This window comes from Zalophus californianus, chromosome 14, assembly GCF_009762305.2.
Source record: "Zalophus californianus isolate mZalCal1 chromosome 14, mZalCal1.pri.v2, whole genome shotgun sequence".
Classification (NCBI taxonomy): domain Eukaryota; kingdom Metazoa; phylum Chordata; class Mammalia; order Carnivora; family Otariidae; genus Zalophus; species Zalophus californianus.
Genome location: NC_045608.1, coordinates 22,728,697 through 22,752,889, shown reverse-complemented (window position 1 = coordinate 22,752,889; position 24,193 = coordinate 22,728,697). Strand labels below are relative to the sequence as shown.

The 24,193-nt window shown below is 51.5% G+C and overlaps 1 protein-coding gene across 1 annotated transcript in view; it reads left to right on the top strand.

Moving 5' to 3' along the window:
• Nucleotides 1–252: 252 nt before the first annotated feature.
• The window catches only part of AP1B1 (adaptor related protein complex 1 subunit beta 1), an 83,591-nt gene continuing 59,650 nt past the window's right edge, over nt 253–24,193 (top strand). The window contains exon 1 of the mRNA XM_027576723.2: nt 253–334. The gene's annotated coding sequence lies outside the window, so the exon portion shown is untranslated. The remainder of the gene's footprint in view (nt 335–24,193) is intronic.

The following is a 24,193-nucleotide window of genomic DNA, read 5'->3' as shown; positions in this document are numbered from 1 at the left end:
GCCCCAGGACTACAGAGCCATTTCCTGTGCCTCCAGAATGCTTGGCCCGCAATCCCACTTGAACGAATCGCGCTGCCAACAGCGCCCCCTGCAGGCGGCGATGGCCAAGCCTGCGTCACGCTCAGCCCCGCCCCTCGGCGCCGGAAACGTCCGAACAGCCTCCGAAGGTTATCGAGCACTCCTCCAAAGGTCCGGACTCGGAGAAATCGGGCGCACAGCGTTCAGCCCGGACCCGACTTCCCGGCAGCCTTAGTCGCCGCGGCATCGGGTCAGAGGCATCCCCGGGGACCGCGGGAAGGTGGAGGCGGCCTTCGCTGCCGTCGTCTCCTTCGTCGTGAGTAAAGCCCAGACAGACGCCGCGGGGCATCCGGGAGGGCCCGACGCCCACCTGGGAGCGGAGGAGGCGGGGCTCTGGGAGGGGCTCCTGCGGCAGAGGCTCTTCTCTGGGGGACAGTGCCGCAAACGAGGACTCCGTGCATCAAGCCCTGGGCATGTGTCTGTGCGTCTTTGAGCAGCATCCTCCCCCTCCTTAGACCTCAGTTTCTGCACCTGTAAAATGGGGGCTCGCGACACTTCCGTAACTGCAAAAACCGGGATTTCGTCCAGCATTTTCAGAATTCCCCTCCCCCGGGCAAGCATTGAGAAATCAGAGCTGGGTCAGGCTTTCCCGTGTGCACCTGCAGAGCTCTGGGATCTCCTTCCCTTGCTGCGTTAGTACTCCTGAGACTGGAGAGCCCTAGCGGTTGGGGACTAGCCCCTTCCTGGTGGACCAGGCGCCCCGCAGCCTAGGATGTGACAGAGATGAGACATGGCCATGCCAGTAACAAGTAACAGTGCTAGCTCAGATTTATTGAGCACTTACTGTGTGCCTGGCTTTACATGAAGCCCAACACATGTGTTAGTTCCAGCTCACCACAGCCCTGTCTGGTAGGTACTGTTCTTGCCATCCCCAGTTGACTGAGGCGGTGTTTGAGGCCCAGAATCACAGAACAGTAACCAGTCCAAGGTTTCCCTGCTAAGAAGTAGCTGAAGCAGCAGTCCACAGCCTTACCCACTACACTGGAGAAGTGTTTGACCTGGAAGACAGAATGGCAGACAGGGAAAATGACAAGGGCCTACCAGTATTAATAATACATATCCTGAATTGAGCACTAAATATGTGTTGGGTGCTGGCCTAAGGGCCAACATCCTTTATACTGCTGACAGTGACCCTACACTATAGGTTTTGTTATTTCTACTTCATAGATGAGGCTCAGAGAGGTCATCTCATATGTCTCAGGTCACACTGCTACTAAAAAACTGGGTTCATCAGTGGTGCATTCTGCCTGCCTGTATATTGCTCTTAGGAAGACCCCACTCTTTTTTTTTTTTTAAGATTTAATTATTTATTTGACAGAGAGAGACACAGCGAGAGAGGGAACACAAGCAGGGGGAGTGGGAGAGGGAGAAGCAGGCTTCCCGCTGAGCAGGGAGCCTGATGCAGGGCTTGGATCCCAGGATCCTGGGATCATGACCTGAGCTGAAGGCAGACGCTTAACGACTGACCCCACTCTTTAAAAAAAAAAAAAAAAAGGAAGACCTGACTCTTCTGTGTGTCTCAGTTTTCCCCTTCTGTAAAATGGGAGGCTTGGGCCAGAGGACCCTGAACATTGTTTCCCGAGCTCACATTCTTTGATTTTTAGGTAGCATTGACCTGATATCTGGAGTCCTGGCTCTGTTCCCAATTATCTGTGACTTGGGAATGCCTTGGCCAAGTCCCCTGTATCTCTGAGCCTCAATTTACCCCCTTCATAAAATGTAGAGACTAGACCATCCTAATTGCAATGGCACCCTCTGGCTTTAATTTTTTTTTTTAAAGACTTTATTTATTTGACAGAAAGAGACACAGCGAGAGAGGAAACACAAGCAGGGGGAGTGGGAGAGGGAGAAGCAGGCTTCCCACGGAGCAAGGAGCCCAATGCGGGGCTCAATCCCAGGATCCTGGGATCATGACCTGAGCCAAAGGCAGACGCTTAACGACTGAGCCACCCAGGTGCCCCTGGCTTTAATATTTTATGACTGCGGAGGAAGAGACAAGTTGAGGTTCAGCAAACCTTGCATCCCCTGAGAATTTCTAGTGACTGTGAATCTGCTCCCTCACTCAGAACATCCCTGGTGGTAGGCTTCCAAGAACAGATACTCTACATGGATGAAGGGGAGCAGCAACCTCCAGACGAACAGCAGTAACTGCTGGGGGAGGCTTACTCCTCCAGTGGTTCAGAGCTCACCGCTCAGGTCAGACCAACCCAAGGCTGAATGCTGGCCCTCCCACTTCCCAGCGGGGCACCTCGAGCAGTCGACCTCTCCCGTCTGTGCCTCAGTTTCTATATCTATAAAATGGGGTGCTAATAATACCAGCTTCGTTTGAGATCTGGTGGAAAACATATGCAGAAAACCTAACACCATTTCTGGCCTAGAAACCCCTCAATAAACAAAACTGTTATTGTTTATGTCTGCAGCACCATCCTGGGGACTAGGAGAGTTCCTGAGCTTTGGACCCTGTCACCCTCTGTCCCCTGGCACCAAGGTGTTGCTGGGAGTGAGGGAGGAGAAGCAGGGTCCTGCTGAGTCAGCAGGGGACCCAGATAAGAGAAACAGGCAGCCCCCACCCCTGAGGTGGCTGGCGTAGGCTGCCAGGCCTGATGGTGGCTGAAGTAACATTAACGGGCATTCCTGCGTGTCCCTGGCTGGTGGCAGCCCCTGGGGTGGCGCAGAGGCCATCTGAGAACAAGAGGCAGAGGAATTGTGTCAGGACTGCTGCATCGTGTGCCAGGGGCTGCAGCAACATGCAGGCTCGTGGTTCCAGATGAGACGGCTGAAGTGCGTGCTGTGCCTCAGGCTTTTATGAAGTGCGTTCCTATCTGTAGTGTCCCCAGGGCAGGGCCAGGTGACAGGACAGAATTTTCCACCTGCAGCACAGAGACGCTATTCCTGGGTGCCTGTGGGTGAGCTGCCGGGAGTCAGGAGCCCCCATAACTGTGCGCAGGGTTGTGTGATCCTCCAAGAGGTGCGAGATCCCCAAAATGTCTGAAGTTCTAGGGTTAGGGGTCAGAAGAACTGGTATAAGACACCCTGATGCTAGGAAATGGCTTCATGTGACTGGGCCGGTAGCTGAACCGCCCACCCCCACCCCTCAGACTCCCTCCCTTCCTTCCCTTCTTTCGTCATCCAGTCAACACACATTTCTTGAGGCCTGTTCCAGGCCCAGGCCTGCACTCAGGAATCCCAGCTCCTCTTACCATGAACAAATAAGGAGCCAATTCTATAAGGGCTGATAGAAGGGCAAGTCCAGGGGCTGTGGGAGTCACAAATTGGGGCTCCTGACCCAGCGTGTGTTTGGGGGGCAAGTTGGGGAGACAGGAGGGGAGTCCTAGTTCAGTGTCTGTAGCCTTGGGCAGATCACTAGCCTTTCTAAGCCTCCGTTTCCCCCTCTTTCCCATAGGCCTGATGGCGCCACTTTCGGGATGGGGTGAGGATGAAGGAGATAAAGGATTCCCCTTTGGAATAGGCCAGGGGGAAGAGAATTGGTGGGGGAGTCAGGGATCTGGCTCCAGTTCCCTCTCTGCCTGGTCTCACTGGGTGACCCCAGACACCTCCCCAGGGCCTCAGTTTCCTACCCCCACAGAGAGGGAACCTGGTGGCCCAGTTTTCCGTGGGCAAATGCACACGGGCAGTGGGAGCTCCGTGAACAATCAGGGAGAGCTTCCCAAAGGAGGTGGCATAGCTGAGGCCTGAAGGATGAAGAGCAGGGATCATGAGAGAGCTGAGAGGGGCCCCTGGCAGAACCCCTGGGTGTGATGAAGGAATTTGGGGGTGAGGCCCTGGGTGCAGGTAGAAGGGAGGGGAGGAGTGGGGTAGTCCTTGAGCTCCAGCACTCACTAACTGGTGGATTTAATGGTGAAGAGCGGGCCCTCTGGGTCAGGTGGCCAGGGGTTTCAAGCCTACCCATCATTGCTTCATTAAAGCCCCCCGGGGGCGCCTGGGTGGCTCAGTCTATTAAAGTCTGCCTTTGACTCAGATCATGATCTCAGGGTCCTGGGATCAAGCCCTGTGTCGGGCTCCCTGCTCGGCACTTGCACAAGCTCCCCCACCACACTCCCTCAAATAAATAAAAATTTTTTTTAAATTTTTTTAAAATAAGGCCCTCATTAAGGTTTTCACCCTGTCTAAGCCTCAGTTGCTGCCATCTGGGAAATGGGGGTAAAATAACAACCCATTCAGAAGGTTGTGGGATATTATATGATGCCAGTTATATGAACTATCCAGAATAGGCAAATCTACAGAGAAGAAAGTGGGTTAGTGGTTGCCTTCGAGCAGAGGGGATGAGGGTACGGAGAGATGATAGCTAAGGAGCATGGGGTGTCTTTTTGTGGGGACGAAATGTCCTAAAATTGACTGAGGTGGTGGCTGCCCAATTGTGAACATACCATTGAGTCATACACTTTAAGTGGTTGAATTGTATGGATGGTATGTGAATTACATCTCTGTAGACTGTCACCAAAAAATACAAGGTTGTTGGGAGGATCAGCGGACCTTCCCCCAGGTGGCCATTGGAATTGCTGCCTGAGCCTTAGCTCTCGCTGGTATGGTTTATTCCAGCCCTCAGAGAGTCAGAGAGAGCTGACAGGCTCCTGGAGGAGGGGAGGGAGCCTGGCCCAGCCCTGGCTGCCTGGCAGGCCCCAAGTAAGGCACATCGCCTCTCTGAGCCTCAGTCTTCTCATCTGTGAAAGGGGGGTGATTTTCCAGGCCTTGGCCACCACTTGAGACACTGTGAGATCAGACTCTGGGTTTTGCTGGGTACAGACGCAAGGTTGGATGCTTCTCCACTTAGACAGAGCGGGGAGATTGGATGTTCCCTCTGTCTGCCCCCTGGTGGGGCTGGCTTCACGCGTCCACTGATCTTGAGTACTGAGTGCAGCTTGCACTTAAGGCGCTGGGCAGAGGCTAGAGCACGGCCTGCGACAGACAAGAGCCCTGCTGGCCTGGACCTCAGAGCCCAGGGGGACGGGCACACAAGCGTCTCCAGGGCTGGGATGGAGCAAGGTGTCATGTTGTCATTCTGGGCCTCTGTTATCGGTGAAATGGGGAAAAAATAGTGTATCCCGGGGTGGGGCTGGACTGAGGCTCACAGTGACTGGCCCAGCATCTACACGTAATACATGGGAACCATTACTGTTATTGTTGCTTTCGTTCATATCAGGATCATCAAGTGCCTTTTGTCACCCCATCTGAGCTCTCTTGTCACACAGTGAATGGTGTCAGGGCTCCATCTCCCCTGTTCTCTTTCCAGACCATCAACTACCCCCCCTACCCCCCAGGGCACGGCCTGGCTACCTGTTCCGGCGCTGCCCTTTATAGTCCCAGGCCTGGGGCCTGAAGAAGCTTCCCCTCTGTGCGGCCCCAAGCCCCCCTTCTTGCCCCCTTTCTCTAGGACCCTTTCTCTGGGCCTGCGGGTCTGGCCGAGCAGAGAACTTAAGCCCTGCTCCTGACCTCTCCTCCCGCCTAGCTGCTGGGTAAGGTCACCAGGCCACCCCCCAGCGGGCCCTTCTGGGCATTCTGCTCTCACTGCGGCTGGAGCTGGATCTAGAGCAGGCTGAGTCCGACTCAGCATCACCTCCCACATCCCTCCCTCTGCGGAGCTGTGAGCTGCGCTGGGGACTCAGCCAGGGCCGCAGTAGCATCCACAGCATCCCTGTTGCTGTGGTGGGCAGAGGGCACAGATAGAGGGGTGTGCTTTCCCCTGATGGGTGCTAGTCCCCACTCTGGACCCGCGGGACCTGCTTTGCAGCTCCCTCCGACCTCTCTCCACCAAAACTGCCTGCCAACCACTCCTCCCTTTTTCCCTGGTTCCCATTTGCAGACAGCGTGCCCAGTCTGCTGGGCTTCCCTGGGCACCTGGGGTACTGGGGCACTTTGTGTATTGAGAGGAAGGACAAGGTCCCACCACAGCCCTACCGTGAATGGGCTGAGCAGCTCAGAGTGGCTTACAGAATCTTTCTGGCTCTCAGTTCCCCCATTTGTACAGTGTGAATGACCTTGACGGTGTCAACACTGCCATCCATCCTTCTGATTTCTCTTAATCTCCCCCCAACCTTGAATCGGGTCTCCTGTGTGTCTGAGCAGGGGCCTCAGCAACCAGGCCAGGCAAACAAGAGAGGGCTAAGATAGGCTGGGTGATGGGGGTAGTGGAGAAGTCCAGCTCTGGAGCCTGCGACCTTGGGCACGACTCCCCTTTCCCCCCAGGCCAGTCCTCACCTCCCTGAACCTCTGTCTCTTCATCCGTAAGATCGGGAGAGTCAGACCTGAGTGTTTGGAGGTGGACCCCTGTGTCAGACAGAGCACTAGCAGGTGGCTGTCAACAGGGAGGGGTCTCCTTCCCCTTTGAGGTCCAGCCTAGCCCCCCAAGCCTGGGGCTCTCAAGTTGAGTTCCCTGCAGTGTCAGAGATGGGGGATGAACTAGCACGAGGCATTTTGTGGCTGAGATGGTTCCCCTGGGAGGGGGGGCAGGGGGGTGGGCGCATCGCTCCCTCCAGGCCATCTGTGTGATCTCAGCTCAGTGGTGAGCAGAAGGTGGGGAGGCCAGAGCAGGCTCCAGCCCTTGGAGTCAGCATGGTGGGGGCATGGGGCTGTCGGAGAGCTTGGCGCCCTGTTTGCTCACTTATTCATCCACTCAGCACACACTGAGTCAGCATCATCTCCCTGAAGGCCACGGCATGCCTGGGCCTGTGGAGGACAGAACAGAACTGGGCTGTGTGCCAGGCCCTGTTCTAAGCACCTTATGTGAATTAACTCCCTTTTATCCTCACAACAACAGAGTGGGATAAGCACTGTTTGCCTCATTCGGCACAGAGAAGCTAAGTAATTGCCCAATTTACACAGTAGATAAGTGGTCGACCTGGTGTCTGAAACCAGGCAGTCCTCTCAGGTCAGTGACAAAAGCCTCCCCTCCCCTTCCCACTGCCCTCACTGGGGCTGGCTTCACGTCCTGCTCATTCTGGAACAACCAACTGGGTCTTCCACCTCTAGCCCTTGTTCTTACTGCTACCCCTGCCGGCAGGGCATTTTCTGACCCTCTTTCTCCTCTGACTGACCAACCTCTGGTCATTTCTCAGTGCTCAGCTGTGGGTAACACCTCTTCCAGGAAGGCTTCCTTGGTGCCCTTTTCACCCCAGGCTGGGTTATGTTCCTCAGCTGGCCTCTCTTAGCTCCCTCTCCTCCCACCCACCACTTCTCTCTCTTGTTGCAAGCATCTATTAATTTAGCTGCCTCCCACCGGACTGTGAGCCGCTTGCCCTCACCTTGGCACCCCCCCCCCCATGCCTGCCACCATATGTGGTACAGAGATCACTGGGAAATGTTGAATGCCTAAATCTTGATTGTTAATAATCTAGGCAAGTTCTAGTATCTCTGTTTCACAGAGGAAGAAACCGAGGCACAGAGAGATGACATGATCTACCCAAGTCACAGACCTAATAGTACCAGAGCTGGCATTTGCTGGAATGGCCTCAGTCTTCAGGAAGCAATCTTGGGAGGTGTCAGGGGACTGTGACAGTAGCCCTTGCTTGGGGTTTGACAGACGGATGGTCAATAATAATAATAAGGGTATTAATAATAATAGTAGTAATCCCATTTTAAGAGCTTTTTGTGTCTCAGGCCCCATGCTAAGCACTTTGCGTGAATACTTTCATTTATACCTTACTCTTTCCCTATGAAGTAAGCGCTATGATTAACCCTATGTTATAGCTGGGGAAATAGAAGCTCAGAGAGGTTAAGTGACCTGGTCAAGGTCACACAGCAATGATTCACCAAACCAGAGCTTAAAGTTTTTAAATGATTTATTAATGGTTTAAAAATCCAAAGGCCCAAAGGGTAGACAATGAAAAGTCTCCCTTCCCCTCTTCTCTCCCCAGGCACCCAGCCCCTCCCTGGAGGCAACTAGGATGATTCTCACGTATCCTTCAGAGCAGGTTTGTGTGTTCCCAGACAAACCTGGGCTTGTGTTATTCAGAGCCAGGCTTAAACCCACACCTTTGAGATGCCCTGTTACCACTGAGGCCCAGGGCTTGACACAGAGTGCCCACCATGCCCTGGCAGAGATTTGGGGTCACCAAAAGCCTCTGTCCTCTGCCCCAGGCCCCTCTCCCCACTGCCATTGTGCCTCTTCAGCAGTTGGCTGAGGGCCTGCCTGGCTCTCCTCAGGCTGCAGCAGAGCCTGGGCGTTGGTCCAGGGCCCTGCCCAGTGATGGGGGAGGGACTGCGGCAGGCCCTGGGGGACCCCTTCAGCCCAGTCTGACACTCATTTTATGATCCCTCGCGGAGGCAGCCCCACATGGAGGAACAGCACAGGCAAAGGCAGGGAGGCCAGAGTGAGCACAGGGGGTACGTAGGTGCCATGGTCTTTGTGCACAAGGAGACTTGGGTCTGAGTCCCAGCTCCGCCCCTTTCTGCTGTGGAACCCGATGGGCCTCCTTAAGGAACCTTTGTTTCCTCCGGATACTTGAGGATTAAGAGACAAAGTACCTGAAGGTGCTCTGGGAATGTAGTAGGCCCCCGCTAGGTTGGTCATTGGCTTGTTTTAATTATGAAGGCCTCTGCTCTGAGCTTTTCCAAGCTTCCATCTGACCCCTGGAAGTCAGGGATGCAAGACCCTCAGCCCTTCCTTCCTTCCCACACGCAGAAGGAACTGATGTGAATAAACATTAGGTTGTATTATTGTTGTTGGCATTATTAGTACTCTTACTTGGTGCCCAGTTCCGTGATGTCCTTGGGTATGTAGACCCCAAGGACCCCCACCCCTTCCCCACTCTCCGGGTGACACTGAGGGGGAGCCCCCTGGCAGGAGTTCACTCTGTTGGGGGTCGGAGCAGCAGGGGACACGTGCACAGGTTTGAAGACTGGGAGGACGGCAGCTAACAGGAAGCTGGCTGGGGTTCCAGACTGAGCACAGGGCTGGGAATCTGGTGTCTTGGTCAGTAGCCGCGCCTGCCAGAGCTCCAGTTTCTGCTGTGGAATGGGGGTCATCTGTCCGCTCCCGTTAATATCGTGGGATTTGGGGTGCTCAGGCAGGGGAATACATGAGAGAATATTTGCCACCTGCAAAGTGAGGTCACAAGCAGGCAGCCCACAGGCTGATGTGGCCTGTGGACCAGCTTGGCTCGGCCCCTCCCCCCACCCAAGGGTATTAAAAATTTTTCATTTGGAGGGGCGCCTGGGTGGCTCAGTCGTTAAGCGTCTGCCTTTGGCTCAGGTCATGATCCCAGGGTCCTGGGATCCAGCCCTGCATTGGGCTCCCTGCTCAGCGGGAAGCCTGCTTCTCCCTCTCCCACTCCCCCTGCTTGTGTTCGCTCTCTTGCTGTGTCTCTCTCTCTCAAATAAATTAATAAAATCTTTAAAAAAATTTTTTTTAAATTTCATTTGGAAATAATGGTCATGGTTGCACAGCATTGTGAATGTAATTAATACTGCTGAATTGTACACTTAGAAATGGTTAAAATGGTAAATTTTATGTTATATATTTTACTATGATAAAATGTGCAGAGAAAAGAGGATTTGGGGGGAGCCTGGGTGGCTCAGTAGGTTAAATGTCTGCCTTCAGCTAGGTCATGATCTGGGGATCCTGGGGTTGAGCCCCGCATCAGGCTCCTTGCTCAGAGGGGAGTCTGCTTCTCCCTCTCCCTCTGCCGCTCCCCCTACTTGTGCTCTCTCTCTTCCTCTCTCTGTCAAATAAATAAATAAAATCTTAAAAAAAAAAAAAAGAATAAAGAGGATTTGAATTAATTGCCATATCAGTCAGAAAAACAGAGCCTACTTTAGAGGAGTCCATAAGGACAATTTTGAAAGACCAAACAGGAGGCAGTAGAGGGGTGGTTACCCAAATTTGTGGCCTGGACCCATGGAGGATGGGCTGTCTGGAGGGCACTGAAGCTTTGCAGGAGACCCTGGCATGCGCGGAGAGATGGGAAATAGCCTGACCTCTTCCCACCTGCCAGTCTTTCTTCAGTACCTCCCATTGGCTGAACCTAACTAGAATCAGTTGGCAGAGGAGCTTGGGAAATGTAGTTCACAGGGTTGAGCACCTGGGATGCCAAGCAAAGCAGAGGAAGGGCAGGGAATGGGTCTAAGATCACATAGCAAATGACTGTTACACTTGTCAACATTTAACAGCTGGGTGATTTAACATAAAAATCTGGATTCATAGCTTTTCCTGAAACACTTGGGCCCCCTGTCCTGGCAATGACCTTGAAGACTGGGAAAGGAAAGGAAGACAGGGCATGGGGGTCAGTGAGGCCCACCTCTGTCTAGTCGTGCTAGGGCACTGGCCTTGGGCAGCCCAGCTGAGGAGTCCTGAGAAGGCTGCAGGGTCTCCAGTGCAGGGATAGAGAAGAAGCCATGAGGACCCTGAGCCAGGTGACAGAGCAGGCAGGGCTGGGGGTGGGGGGGGCGACTGGCGGGGCTGGATTGGCCTCTAGAAAGAGCACATTGGGTTTCCAGGACCATGGGGAACCTTCCTGTCCCAGCTCTTGGAGACTCTCTGGTCCTGTGGAGGTTTTGTTTGTTTGCTTTTTGTTTTATTTTTCTTTCTGAGGCTGTCAGGCCCTGTGTTCAGACCAAATCTTCCAGGAAAGCCCAACATGTAAACTCATGGCAGAACTATCCTAGAGGCGGTGGTTGGTTGGCCTGGAGTTTTCCTCTGAAAATCCCTGAAGGGATACTCAGGAAGGGTCTCAGACCTGTCCAAGGTCGCACATGGCATTTGAGGAGAACTGCACTTAAGCCACAGGCCTCTTGGCTCCCAGGAAGCTGAGAGCACTTGTTCTGGAGTCAGTTGGACTGGGGGCCAAATCCTGGCCATAGCTCAGTGACCTCAGACAAGGCCCTCACCCCTTTTAGAAGGGGATCCAGTACCTCTCTCACAGGATGTTGGGAGGGGTAGAGGGGCTTATGCTTGTCAGGGGCCCACACAGTGCCTGGGAGTGGGGTCATCATGGTTACCAAAGAGCCATTCCCAGGCCTGTAATGACAGACCCGGGCTGCCCTGTAACCCCCAAGATGGGGAGAACTCCCCAGCTTCCCTCTTCCTCTCTTCCTGCTCCCTCCCAGTCCACACAGCCAGCAGGAATTTGTCCTCTGCAGGGATGTGCAGGGAGAAATTCTCCTTTTTTGATGAAACAGCGATGAGGTGATGTCTGGGTTTTTTATATCCCCAATTGCTGAACTGGAGCCAGACACAAAAGTCCAGGCCAGATTCCATTAGCCACATTTGTCCTAGAGGCTCCCGGCCCTGTGGGGACCTTCCAGGGGTCCAGGGTGAGACTCAACAGCTGGGAAGACATTGGCCAGGGCCAACAGAAGCAGGTGCGAGATGTGGCGCCTCCACTGGGGACCCAGGCAGGGTCTTAGGAATCAGCCTCACTCAAGAGTCTTTCCTTTAAAAAAACAAGAGAGAGAAAGACATTGTTACATTTTTCTTCTTGCCAAAGTAAGAAATCCTCTGAGGTGTAGGAGTTACTACTAACCCCATTTTTGAGAATAAAGTGAGGCCTAGATAAGTGAATTACCTTGCTCAGAGGAACCCAGTGGTTAAGTGTCAAGTCATGGTCTTAATCCTGTTGATCTCTTGTCACTCAGACTTCAAAACCTGAGTTCTTTTTTTTTTTTTAAGATTTTATTTATTTGACAGAGAGAGAGAGAGACAGCGAGAGAGGGAACAGAAGCAGGGGGAGTGGGAGAGGGAGAAGCAGATTCCCCACTGAACAGGGAGCCCGACGCGGGGCTTGATCCCAGGACCCTTGGAACCATGACCCAAGCCGAAGGCAGACGCTTAACAACTGAGCCACCCAGATGCCCCCAAAAACCTGAGTTCTCATTATCATTCTGCTCAACAAAAGGATCAAGGGTCTGGAGAATTTGAGATTGTTGGCGATAATATTATAGGATTATATTTTAGATGGGGGAAAAAAAGCCCTCAAAGTAGCATGCATTTGTTAAAAAAATATTCAGTTATAAAAATGTCTGAAGTAGATAGTGAAAGCTCCCATAATCCTACTCTCCAGAAATAAGCTCTGGAACCATTTGTGATATATATTCTTCCAGATCCTTTTATGCATCTACAAGTAAGCATTAATTTGTATGGTTTTTTAAAAAAGATTTTATTTTTAAGTAATGTCTACACCCAACGTGGGACTCAGACTCACAACCCCGAGATCAGGAGTCACACGCTCACCAACTGAGCCAGCTGGGCGCCCCTGATATTTAGGTTTAAAGAAGATTATACATTCTGTTTTGCAACTTGCTTTTTGCAAGTAACAATAGCTCCTGAGATGCAAACATTCCCAACCAGGCAGGTGTGTGGTGGATCTGGTGGGGGAAGCGATTGGTAAGTAAAGTTTTGTGCAAAATTGTGTGTTGCGGGGGTGAGCACTGTTGAGGGATAGTGGTTATGAGCGTCATCAGGATTTTTAAAAAGACTCAGACCCAGGCCCCTTGTTTTTCCAATGGACAGAGCGTGGCTGACAGGGGAAGGGCAGGGGAGTGGGGAGCCCAGCCCCAGAGGATGGCCTTGAAGGGGAACAGCGAGGATGCTGCAGTTGATTGGTCCTGGGCATCCTGCCCTGGCCCCGAGAGGAACTGCGTTCTGCATGCAGAGCCAGAAGGAGGGTGAGGGAGTCAGCCTTGCTGAGCTACCAGGCAGGGCTTCTGCAGTCCCTGCGGGGAGAAGATTTACGGCCACCGGGAGCTCGAGGTTACAGAGAAAGAGCTTGGTGCAGCACTTGGGGAGGATGCTGCCCGCAGTGCCTGCTGTGGGTCAGCTTCTGGTCAGGCCCGGCTCCTCCAGACTCAGGAAAGCCCTCCAGGGCACAGGCCTAGAGCGTGGGGATGGGGTGGGGTTGGAGGGTGCTGTTGGGATCAGACCCTTGCCCCCCATCCCTCCCCAGCTGGTGTTGGGCCCCCAACCTGGAGAGAGGACGCTGAGCACAGGGCCTAGCCAGATTCTTGTTACCGTGCTAGTGACAAGAAGTTACTAGAGAAGGGACAAAAGACAGGCAGGATGACACGAGGAATTGGGTAGGAGGTCCAGGTGGCTGGAGCTCAGAGCGGAAGGGTGAGGGAGAAGGCAGAGGCTAGGAGCTTCGTGCTGTGTGGAGAGGTGGACCAGGGAAGTTTCTGAGAAGGGTTCAGGCAGGGGCTGACCATGTCTCAGATGCAATATTTGAAGGCTCCGTCTAACTTGAGGCTGGATTGGGGGAAGCTGGGGATGGGAGGGTGGGGAGGAGGCCACTGCCAGAGGCCACGTGCCACACTGGGTTGAGTGTAAACAGGGCTGGACCACAGAGCCGGCCAGGGGGCTCACACCTTTGGCTTCCTGCCCCACGTCCTGCCCCAGCTGGGCCGACAGAAGCTCAGCACCAAGGTTTCATGCCGGCACCCTCGCAACCAGCTGAGCATCACGCCTGCATCTCCAAACCCACCTCTAGCTCCCAGGTGGCTCAGGACGGTGGTCATTCATAGGGTGGGTAATCATAACAGGCTGTGCTCACTTCTCTCCACGGTGTCTCCACATTGCCTCCTGGAGGCCAGGACTGTTACTCTCCCTGGTTTACAGAAGAAGAAACAGGCTTGGAATGGGTTGAGAACTTTGCCCAGGGTCCCAGAGCTGCAGAGTGGTGGCAGACAGAACCAGGACCCAGATCCCGGGTTTCCAGTGCCATTGAGAGCCCTGGAGTCCCCCTCATCCAAAGACCAAACCTGGCCCTGCATCATTTATTCTTTCACTTGATTGATTGATTGATTGATTCATTCATTCATTCATTCACTCACATTCTCCTGAGCCCCACTGTGTGCCTGGCTCTGTCAGGCACTGAGAGGCAGTAACCCCTCCACTCCCAGAGTGCTACCCTGTATGCAAAGAACAGCAACTTTTGTAGAAACCAGACGGTAGGGACCCAGGAGACCAGGAACACTGCCAGTTCTGTCTCTTGATGGCATCTACCAGACACAGATACCAGCAATGTCCTCTTCGAGAACAGTGTCTGCTTGGTACCCAGGCAGGTGAGCTAGGTGGGGGCAAGGGAATCAGCCAGCTTGGGGGTTACGAGGTAAGGGATCAGGCAGGAAGCCAGTTTGGGGAGACAGTGAAGTGACATCTTCCAGAGGGTAGCCCATGGGAGGTTATAAGGTATTCCATTATCTAGCAGGTGAGCCTTGCAGAGGAGGCTCAGAGAGTTCGGTGAGGAGCAAATGGGAAGCTCCTGGGGGCAGAGGCTGGCTGTGGGCCTGCCAGGATGGGGTGGCAGAAGGCTGCTGGCCAGGTGAGCAGGAATGCTTGTGCGGCCCCCACTGGGGGCAGCCTCGTCTGGCTCGAGAGCGGAGCTGGGCAGCTTTCTGGGCGACTGGCAAGCCTGCTGTGCTGCTGTGGCGACCTGAGCCTGTCATGAAATCCGAGTCCTCAACCCAGACAGCATTTCATCTCCTGCTTCAGCAGGAGGGTGGAGAGCTGGTGCTATGGGACCAGAGGGTGGAGAGCTGGTGCTGTGGGACCAAGTAGACTGTGGTTCACATCCCAGCCACAAATAATAATATGGAACAATGATTGACGTGCTGTGCTCCCTGCATGCCGGGCATTTGGCATTACTGCTTTTGGTCTTTGTGGCAGCCCTGTGGAGCAGGCATCAGAGGAAGCAGAGGCACAGAGAGGGTGAGTGACTTGTCCAGGGTCACACAGCCAGAAACAGCAGAACCTGGGCTGGGCTCTTACCAGATGTATTATCTCTCTCCTAGCCCAACTCTTTTGCAGCTGTATGAGCCTCTGTGTTTTCACCTATGAAATGGGGGTGACAGTCACGCCTATACCATGTAGATTAAGGAAGACAGTTGAATTAAATGTTTTTTTTTTGTGGAGTCTAGCACATAATGAGTTCTTGGCAAATGGTACTGTTATCATCTTTGCCACCATCATCACCATTATTGCTGGTGGGCTGGAAGCCACCTGAATGATCATCTGATCCAGCCTCCTCATTGTACAGATGGGGAAACTGAGGTCTGAATAGGGGGCGGTGGATCACACAGTTGGTGAGCAGGGAAGGAGTATCAGAAGTCCTCATGAGTTGGGCACCTGGGTGGCTCAGTTAAGTATCTGCCTTCAGTTCAGGTCATGCTCCCAAGTTCCTGGGATCTGGGATCAAGCCCCTTGTTGGGCTCCCTGCTAGGCGGGGAGTCTGCTTCTCTCTCACCCTCTGCCCCCTCCCTGCCCCACTCTGCTCTCTCTCAAATAAATAAAATCTTAAAAAAAAAAAAATCCTCATGAGTCTGAGGCCTGCCACCTTCCAGCCTCCCCACCCTGCATGATGATAGCTTCAGGCCTTTCCATGAGTTTAGCCCCAGTGGGGGTCCCAAGGGGCACTAACCCAGCTTTATACCCCCAGCTACCCAAGGTGGATCAGATGAGCTACAGCACCAAGAGTTCCTATACATGTGGCTGACTGCCTTGCACAGGGAATGTGCCCTGCTCAACCTTGGAGAACCCCACTCCTCTACCCTGGACTCTTCCTCTACGTCACAGCCTAGGGATATCACTGCCTCCCGGGACATGGCTTGAGAGCCCCCTGGTGGCCATCTAGGGCTGAAGCTGCAGAGTCTGGGCATCACCGAAGTCCAGCTCAGCCCCAGCTGGGAGCCCGGCTCACATGTGCCTCTTTACCCAACTGAGTTCTAAAGCAATGTCCCAACCTGGATACTGACGTTCAAACTCTTCTCTTGGGGAGCACAGGACTCCATCCTGGTGGAGGGTGTTAATACCCACCCACAGACTCCCATCAACCATTTTGTCCCCAGTGTGTCCCCGTTCCGGGATGCCCACTTATCACATTACCCCATGTGATACAGAGGATCTGGTTTTATGTAGGATTCTGGGTTACCTTTTGTTTTGCTTGGCCCATGGGACGGCAGGTAACTGCAGCTTTCTGTTGTCAGTGCCAGCTTGGCCAAAGTCTCTCCTCCTCCAGCCACACATGGCTACAAGGAGGTTAGGAGAGTTGGACTCTGTTTGAGTGGGTCTATTAGGAGGACCTCACACTGAGCCTTTGGAGGCCCTGAGCTCTAAGAAGCTGCCAGTTCTGAACCAGTGTCCCTCCTCTGATTCAGTCAGGGTTCAAGCAGAAATACCAGGCCATAGAGAGTTCTCTTGATTCGTCTCAGAGTTTTGAACCTGGGCGATTATGGGAGCTGCTTAAGCGGTCTCTGGAAGGATGTTGTCACTGAGTCTGATGCTGGAGCTTACAGACAGGCAGGCTGTCAGGAAGGGCAGGGGGAGGGTAATGTAGGGGAGGTCCAGAACATTCCGGGATCTACAGGAATGAGCTGGAACCCATGTGGGCAGACTGGAACCCCGGTTGGTTCTTGCTGCTGCCAACCTTGATGGTGTACGTGGGGGTTCTGGAGAAGCCAGGATCCTTCTCACACATCTAAACATACACACCTGGCTTAGCAGAAGTCAGAGCCGAACGCCAATCCCAGGGTAGGTGGGGCAGTTGCAGACCTGTCACTGCCCTGAGACAGGGAAATGGAGGGGACTCCAGGAACAACTGCTTTTTGCTCCCTTTCCTGCTACTATTCTTGCTAGGACCCGCACCCCCACCCTACACATGCCTCCCGTACAGGTGATGTGTGTCCTCCTTGTAAAGGTCAAGGAGTTGATTTCTTTGGAGTCTTCCAGCACCACAGATAACATCTAAGGAGTGACTGGGCAGGGTTGTCACGAACATTTTCCAAGAGCATTGACTCACCGAGACCCCTGGCTCCAGGGCAGAAGTGACTCATGGAGGACACCTAAACACTCGTCTTTGTTCCTGGATGCCTGAGAAGCCATGTGCACCAGACCACAATCCTCAATAAAAACCCCAGGCCCCCAGCAAAGATGAGACTCACTCTTCTTTCCTTCCCGAGTCTCGCGGACGCTTTGTGTCTACCCTCTCGCTCTATCTTTAATAAACTCTGCTCTCACTTCTTGGCTCGCATTTGATTTCTATCCTGCGCGAAGCCAGGGACCCTCTTGGCTGGTCCTGCGGGGACCCCCCCCCCCGGCCCCCAGGTCCTTGGACCTAGCCAGTCGGCATCAGCCTCATGCCAGCAAAGTGAGCCAGCCAACACCTCAGCAGCTGCAGTGCTGGCCTTGTTAGTGAGACTGTGGACAAAGTCACCTCCTGCATCCCTCCAGAAAGGATCTGAGGTAACTTTTAGTAATTTCTAGGGTAAAAATAATAAAAACAGCAAGCAAACAGAAATTGAAGTAAAGGACTAGTAATCACATAGGAAGAAGAATCTAGAAAGAAGGTTGGGACAGGGATGCCGTGGGCCTGCCTTTGTATCAATTACATAGGAAGGGAAGCGTGGCAGTTAGTGTCACTTGGGGGCCCTCTAGTGGGCATAGGCGGAAATGATAATTTGTGCAACATTCGTTGATTACGCACCACTGTGGCGGGAGGGTGGGGAAGGACCTGCTGGGAGATTGTGTGTGTCAGAAGGAGGAAAGGACTTGTTGAAGGGCACACAGTGCCAGCAGCAGGTCCTTGGTCATTTCGCGACACCACAAGAACTCCCAACCTTCCTCTGATTGGATGAAACCCCGTGAGGCAGGTATGGGTGGGGGAAGGGGAAAGCATGGGCCCTACTGTCACCAGCCTCCACTCCTAGCTCAGTCCATTGGTGCCTTGTGAAAGTAGGAAAGTTCCTCGTCTTCTCTAGACCTCAGTGTGCTCACCTATAAAGTGAAGGTTATTGTAGCCTCCACCTCTTGGGAATGGTGAAGGTGACATGAAGGGATGGACATCAAGGGCACACGATGGTGCTTGGCCCCTAATTGAGTGCAGGGTTCACAAGGAGGAGAGACTGAGGCTAAAAGAGGGAGACAGGCCCGTCCCACATCAGCCAGCTCAATAGGGCAGGGTGGAAAGTGAACAGGACTTGAAGAAAAGTTTTTAAAACACCCTTGTCCAACCAGGAGGTGATGATGTTGTTAGCGACGGGGAATTTGTTGGGAGAAGTCAGTTCTCTATCCAGGCGGGCTTGACAGTCATAGGCTCTATGCCACCCTCTTGAAGCAAGGGGCTCCTCCTGGGCCTGGGGTCTCAGAGGACCGGGTGAGATGCGCAAGACCCAGGTGTGACTGGGTCACGCCTGTCAGGATTTGATGAGTGGGACTCAGGCAGAGTGACCAGCTGGCTTCGGTGGCGGGGGGTGGAGAGGGAAGCCCCTGAGAGGCTCCCCCTTCTCTGCTTCTGGCTCCCACCTCTGCAAACCATAAGTGTCCAGTCTTTGATGTTAAGCTGTGCCTTAATATAGTAGTACTATGTTTTTAGCTCTCCTGCCAGGCAGAGCTGTGAGAGAGGAGACCCAGGCCCACAGGGAAGCGTGCCTACTGGCCTGTTTTCTCAGTTTTACCTGGGGACAGTCATGGAAACTCAAACTGTTGGGAAGAGTCCAGTGACTTAATACGTGGAAGAGTGTAGCACAATGCCTGGTTCATGGCAACTATTGATAGTAGCCACATCATCCTTCACAGCTTGGGCTAGATGTCACCACCTCCAGGAAGCCTTCCCTGCCTTTCCCAGGGCAAGTTTGCTGCTCAAGTCTCCTGTGCCTCCCTGGTCCTTCTGGGCTGTGTTATAATTGCCCCTTTATTTGTCTCTCTCCCACACTCAACAGTAGCCCAAGGAGAGCTTGTGCTAGCCCTTGTTCATGTATGCCCCTTATGGCCGGCTCGGGCAGGAGTGATGAATAGATTTTAGGTGAATGAGTGGGACTTATAAGGGGCTCTAGGACCAGGCCCTTAGCTCTGACACTCACACACTGTTTGACTTAAGCTCTTAAGAGTTACATCCCCTCCCACCCCCAGATAACATGGGGCTGATATCAGGGGCAAATGAGACCCTCTACATACCACCTGCCACACCCTAGGTGCTCCATAAACATTCATTGTTTTCTGCGCTTCCAGATTATATGTCCTCCACTTGTCTAGGCTCCTCCACCCCAACTCCAGGGAGCTTCAGCCCCTGCTCTGGACTCCCATAGCCTCTCAGGCATCCCCCATCACAGCACCAATCACACTGGGTCTGCTGCTCTGTCACCGTCCCCAGACAGACTGTAGGTTCAGCAAAGGCAGGGCCTTTGCCTCACCCATGTGACTATCCAACACCCAGCTCTGGGCCTGGTTCCGAGGAGGGACTTGTGAAATGCTTTCTGAAGGACCCAGATGCCCGGCTCTCTTGCCTTCCTGCCTTTGCACTGTTGTCCCTGGATTGCTTTGTCTTTCGTTTTTGTTTTTTTTTTTACAGATTTTTATTTATTTATTTGAGAGAGAGAGAGAGAGAGTACATAAAAGGGGAGAGCGGGAGAGGGAGAAGCGGACTCACCGCTGAGCAGGGAGCCCAATGCGGGACTCGATTCCAGGACTCCAGGATCATGATCTGAGCTGAAGGCAGTTGCTTAACCAACTGAGCCACTCAGGCGCCCCTGCTTTGTCTTTCCATCTCAGCCTGTGAGGCTCTGTTCTCATTGGGCAAGGCCTAGCACCAATGCCCCCTTCCCTCGGATGTCCTTCCTGAACAAACTAACACTGTGACTTCTGTCTTCTTGGAAATCTTTTTATTTTTTTTTTTAAGATTTTATTTATTTATTTGACAGAGACACAGCGAGAGAGGGAACACAAGCAGGGGGAGTGGGAGAGGGAGAAGCAGGCTTCCCGCTGAGCAGGGAGCCCGATTTGGGGCTTGATCCCAGGACCCCAGGATCATGACCTGAGCCGAAGGCAGATGCTTAATGTCTGAGCCACCCAGGTGCCCCAAGAAATCTTTTTCTTTTTAATATTTATTTATTTTTAGAGAGAGAGAACATGAGTGAGGAGAGGGGCAGAGGGAGAGGGAAAGAGAATCCCAAGCAGGCTCCACATAGCGTGGAACCCAACTCGGGGCTAAATCTCATAACGCTGAGATCACGACCTGGGCTGAAATCAAGAGTGACACTTAACAGACTGAGCCATCCAGGCGCCCGTCTTCTGGGAAACCTTAAAGCTCTGACTGCTTTTACCGCTAACTTACTTTCACATAGGCTCTCCAGCTTGGTACCTTTTAGGGTTTGGGGTTTGGGTTTTTTTTTTTTTTTTTTTTTTGCATTTTATTTATTTATTTGACAGCGCGAGCGAGAAAGAGAGCACAAGCAGGGGAGTGGCAGGCAGAGGGACGTAAGAAGCAGGTTCCCCACTGAGCCCCAATATGGGGCTCAATCCCAGGACCCCGGGATCATGATCAGAGCCAAAGGCAGATGCTTAACTGACTGAGCCACCCAGGCAGCCCTGGTACCTTTAGGTTTGTTGGTTTGTTTTGTTCAATATTCTTTTCTTTCCATGTTACATCCCCAGTGAAATTTTGTTCCCCAGTGAGGCTGATAGCATTTGCCAACATTTATCATTAAAGAAGGTAGTTCCTCCAGATAGCTGAGCATAGCATGTGGAACATGGGACGTATGTATAAAATTTTTCTATTTATTCCCTGCCTACTTCAGAAAAGGATTTAGAGGGCGCCTGGGTGGCACAGTCGGTTAAGCGTCTGACTCTCATCTCAAATCTAGCCTGTGAGATATGTCTGTTCTTGAAGGGTAACTAGAGATGCTATATTGTAGGAGATGAATTTCTCAGTAATCATAATATGCAAGCTAGAACATTACATCTCCCTTCGATTTCTTAGTAAATCTCAATTATGACAATTTTCTTCTTAAAATTAGGAAAGTAGGGACTGAAAGAGAACTCAGCCTTGCCAGTGACTCAAAAAAAAAAAAAGTAACAGCCACCTTTGGCATAGTGAGCCTTTCAACTCAGCAGAGTTCTGGAATTTGTTTCCTTATGCCAGAGAAAAAAAACCACATTAAAAAAGTATGGGGAAGGGGCGCCTGGGTGGTTCAGTTGGTTCAGTGTCAAACTCCTGATTTTGGCTCAGGTCAAAATTTCGGGGTCATGAGATTGAGCCCCACATCATGCTTTGCACGGGGCAGGAAGCCTGCTTGGGATTCTTTCTCTCTCCCTCTTCCTCTGCCCCTCCACTGCCCCAAACAAAACAAAATAGTAAGTATGGGGAAGGCAGTAAAAACATAGAAAACCCAAATTCTTTTTTTTTAGAATTGTTTTTAAGATTTTAAGTAATCTCTAAACCCAACGTGGGGCTCAAACTCACAACCCTGAGATGAGGAGTCACATCCTCCACTGAGCCAGCCAGGTGCCCCACAGAAAACACAAATTCTTTTTTTTTATTTAAATTCAATTAATTAACATATAGTGTATTATTAGTTTCAGAGGTAGAGTTTAGTGATTCATCAGTTGCATATAACATCCATCACCTGCCCTCCTTAATGCCCATCCCCCAGTTACCCATCCCCCCACCCACCTCCCATCCAGCAACCCTCAGTTTCTTTCCTATGATTAAGAGTTTCTTATGGGGGCGCCTGGGTGGCTCAGTCGTTAAGCGTCTGCCTTCAGCTCAGGTGATGATCCCAGGGTCCTGGGATTGAGCCCCACATCAGGCTCCCTGCTCTGCAGGAAGCCTGCTTCTCCCTCCCCCACTCCCCCTGCTTGTGTTCTCTCTCTTTTGCTGTGTCTCTCTCTGTCAAATAAATAAATAAAATCTTTAAAAAAAAAGAAGAGTATCTTATGGTTTGTCTCCCTCTCTGATTTCGTCTTATTTTTCCTCCCTTCCCCTATGATCCTCTGTTTTGTTTCTTAAATTCCACATGAGTGAAATCATACGATAATTGTCTTTCTCTGATTGACTTAATTCGCTTAGCATAATACCCTCTAGTTCATCCACATTGTTACAAATGGTAAGATTTATTTACTTTTTTTAAAGATTTTATTTATTCATTTGAGACACAGAGATACAGAGAGAGAGAGAGAGCATGAGCAGGGGGAGAGGCAGAGGGAGAGGGAGAAGCAGACTCCCCACTGAGCCAGGAGCCTGATGTGGGGCTCGATCCCAGGACCCTGGGATCATGACCTGGGCCGAAGGCAGGCGCTTAACCATCTGAGCCACCCAGGTGCCCCTGGTAAGATTTTTTTTTTGATGGCTGAGTAATATTCCATTGTGTATATGTATCACATCTTCTTTATCCATTCATCTGTCAATGGACATCTGGGCTCTTTCCATATTTTGGCTATTGTGGACATTGCTCCTACAAACATTTGGGTGTAGGTGTTCCTTCAGATCACTATATTTGTATTCTTTGGGTAAATATCTAGTAGTGCAATTCCTGGGTCATAGGGCAGCTCTATTTTTAACTTTTTGAAGAACCTCCACACTGTTTTCCAGAGTGGCTGCAGCAGCTTGCATTCCCACCAACAGTGTAGGAGGGTTCCCCTTTCTCTGAATCCTCAACATCTGTCATTTCCTGACTTGTTAATTTTAGCCATTCTTTTTTTTTCTTTAAGACTTTATTCACTTATTTGACCGAGAGAGAGAGAGAGAGAGAGCAGGAGCAGGGGAAGCAGGAGAGGGAGAAACAGACTCCCCACTGAGCAAGGAGCCCAAAGCAGAATTTGATCCCAGGACTCTGGGATCATGACCTGAGCCTAAGACAATGCTTAATTGACTGAACCACCCAGGCGCCCGTTAATTTTAGCCATCTGACTGGTGTGAGGTGTAATCTCATCGTGGTTTTGATTTGTATTTCCCTGATGTCGAGTGATGTGGAGCATTTTTTCATGTGTCTGTTGGCCATTTGTATGTTTTCTTTTGAGAAACGTCTGTTCATGTCTTCTGCCCATTTCTTGACTAGATTATTTGTTTTTTGGGTGTTGAGTTTGATAAGTTCTTTATAGATCTTGGATACTAGCCCTTTATCTGATAAGAAATCTGCAAATATCTTCTCCCATTCAGTAGGTTGTCTTTTGGTTTTGTCAGCTGTTTCCTTTGCTGTGCAGAAGCTTTTAATCTTGATGAAGTCCCAATAGTTTATTTTTGTTTTTGTTTTCCTTGCCTTTGAAGACTAGCAAGAAGTTGCTATGGCCCAGTTCAAAGAGGTTGTTACCTGTGTTCTCCTCTAGGATTTTAATGGATTCCTGTCTCACATTTAGGTCTTTCTTTCTTTTCTTTTCTTTCTTTTTTTTTTTTTTTTTGCGAGAGAGAGAGAGAATGAGAGATAGAGAGCACGAGAGGGGGGAGGGTCAGAGGAAGAAGCAGACTCCCCGCCGAGCAGGGAGCCCGATGTGGGACTCGATCCTGGGACTCCAGGATCATGACCTGAGCCGAAGGCAGTCGCCTAACCAACTGAGCCGCCCAGGCGCCCTCACATTTAGGTCTTTCATCCATTTTGAGTTTATTTTTGAGAAAACACAAATTCTTAATTATGATCTATTCCTATCATTTAGGAAGTGATGTAATTACCAACCTTTACATTTTCTAGTACGTTAAAAAATATACATATACTTAGTCACTGACAAAATAAGAGGGGAAAGGGGCATGGAGCTCAAACTTTATTTGCAATGAAAGTATGAGGTAAATATAAGGTTATTAAGTACAACCACAGGTCCCCTAATAGTTCATGAGGTAAGAAAAATACTAGTTTCCAAAAAAAATCAGACAAATATTTATACCTATACCTTTTGTTTCTTCTAGCCAAGGGACGAGTTAAAAGCAGGTCACCAGTGCATGAGCAGCCTATTTACTGCATATAACCCAAACTTTTTTTTTAAGATATTATTTATTTATTTGACAGAGAGAGAGACAGCGAGAGAGGGAACACAAGCAGGGGGAGTGGGAGAGGGAGAAGCAGGCTTCCCGCTGAGCAGGGAGCCCGATGTGGGGCTCAATCTCAGGACCCTGGGATCATGATCTGAGCCTAAGGCAGACGCTTAACAACTGAGCCACCCAGGCGTCCCTAACCCAAACTTTTTTTTTAAGATTTTATTTATTTAGGGCGCCTGGGTGGCTCAGATGGTTAAGCGTCTGTCTGCCTTCGGCTCAGGTCATGATCCCAGAGTCCTGGGATTGAGTCCCACATTGGGCTCCCTGCTCCTTGGGAGCCTGCTTCTCCCTCTGCCTCTCTCTGTCTCTCTCTCTCTCTCTCATGAATAAATAAATAAAATCTTAAAAAAAAAAAGATTTTATTATTTATTTAA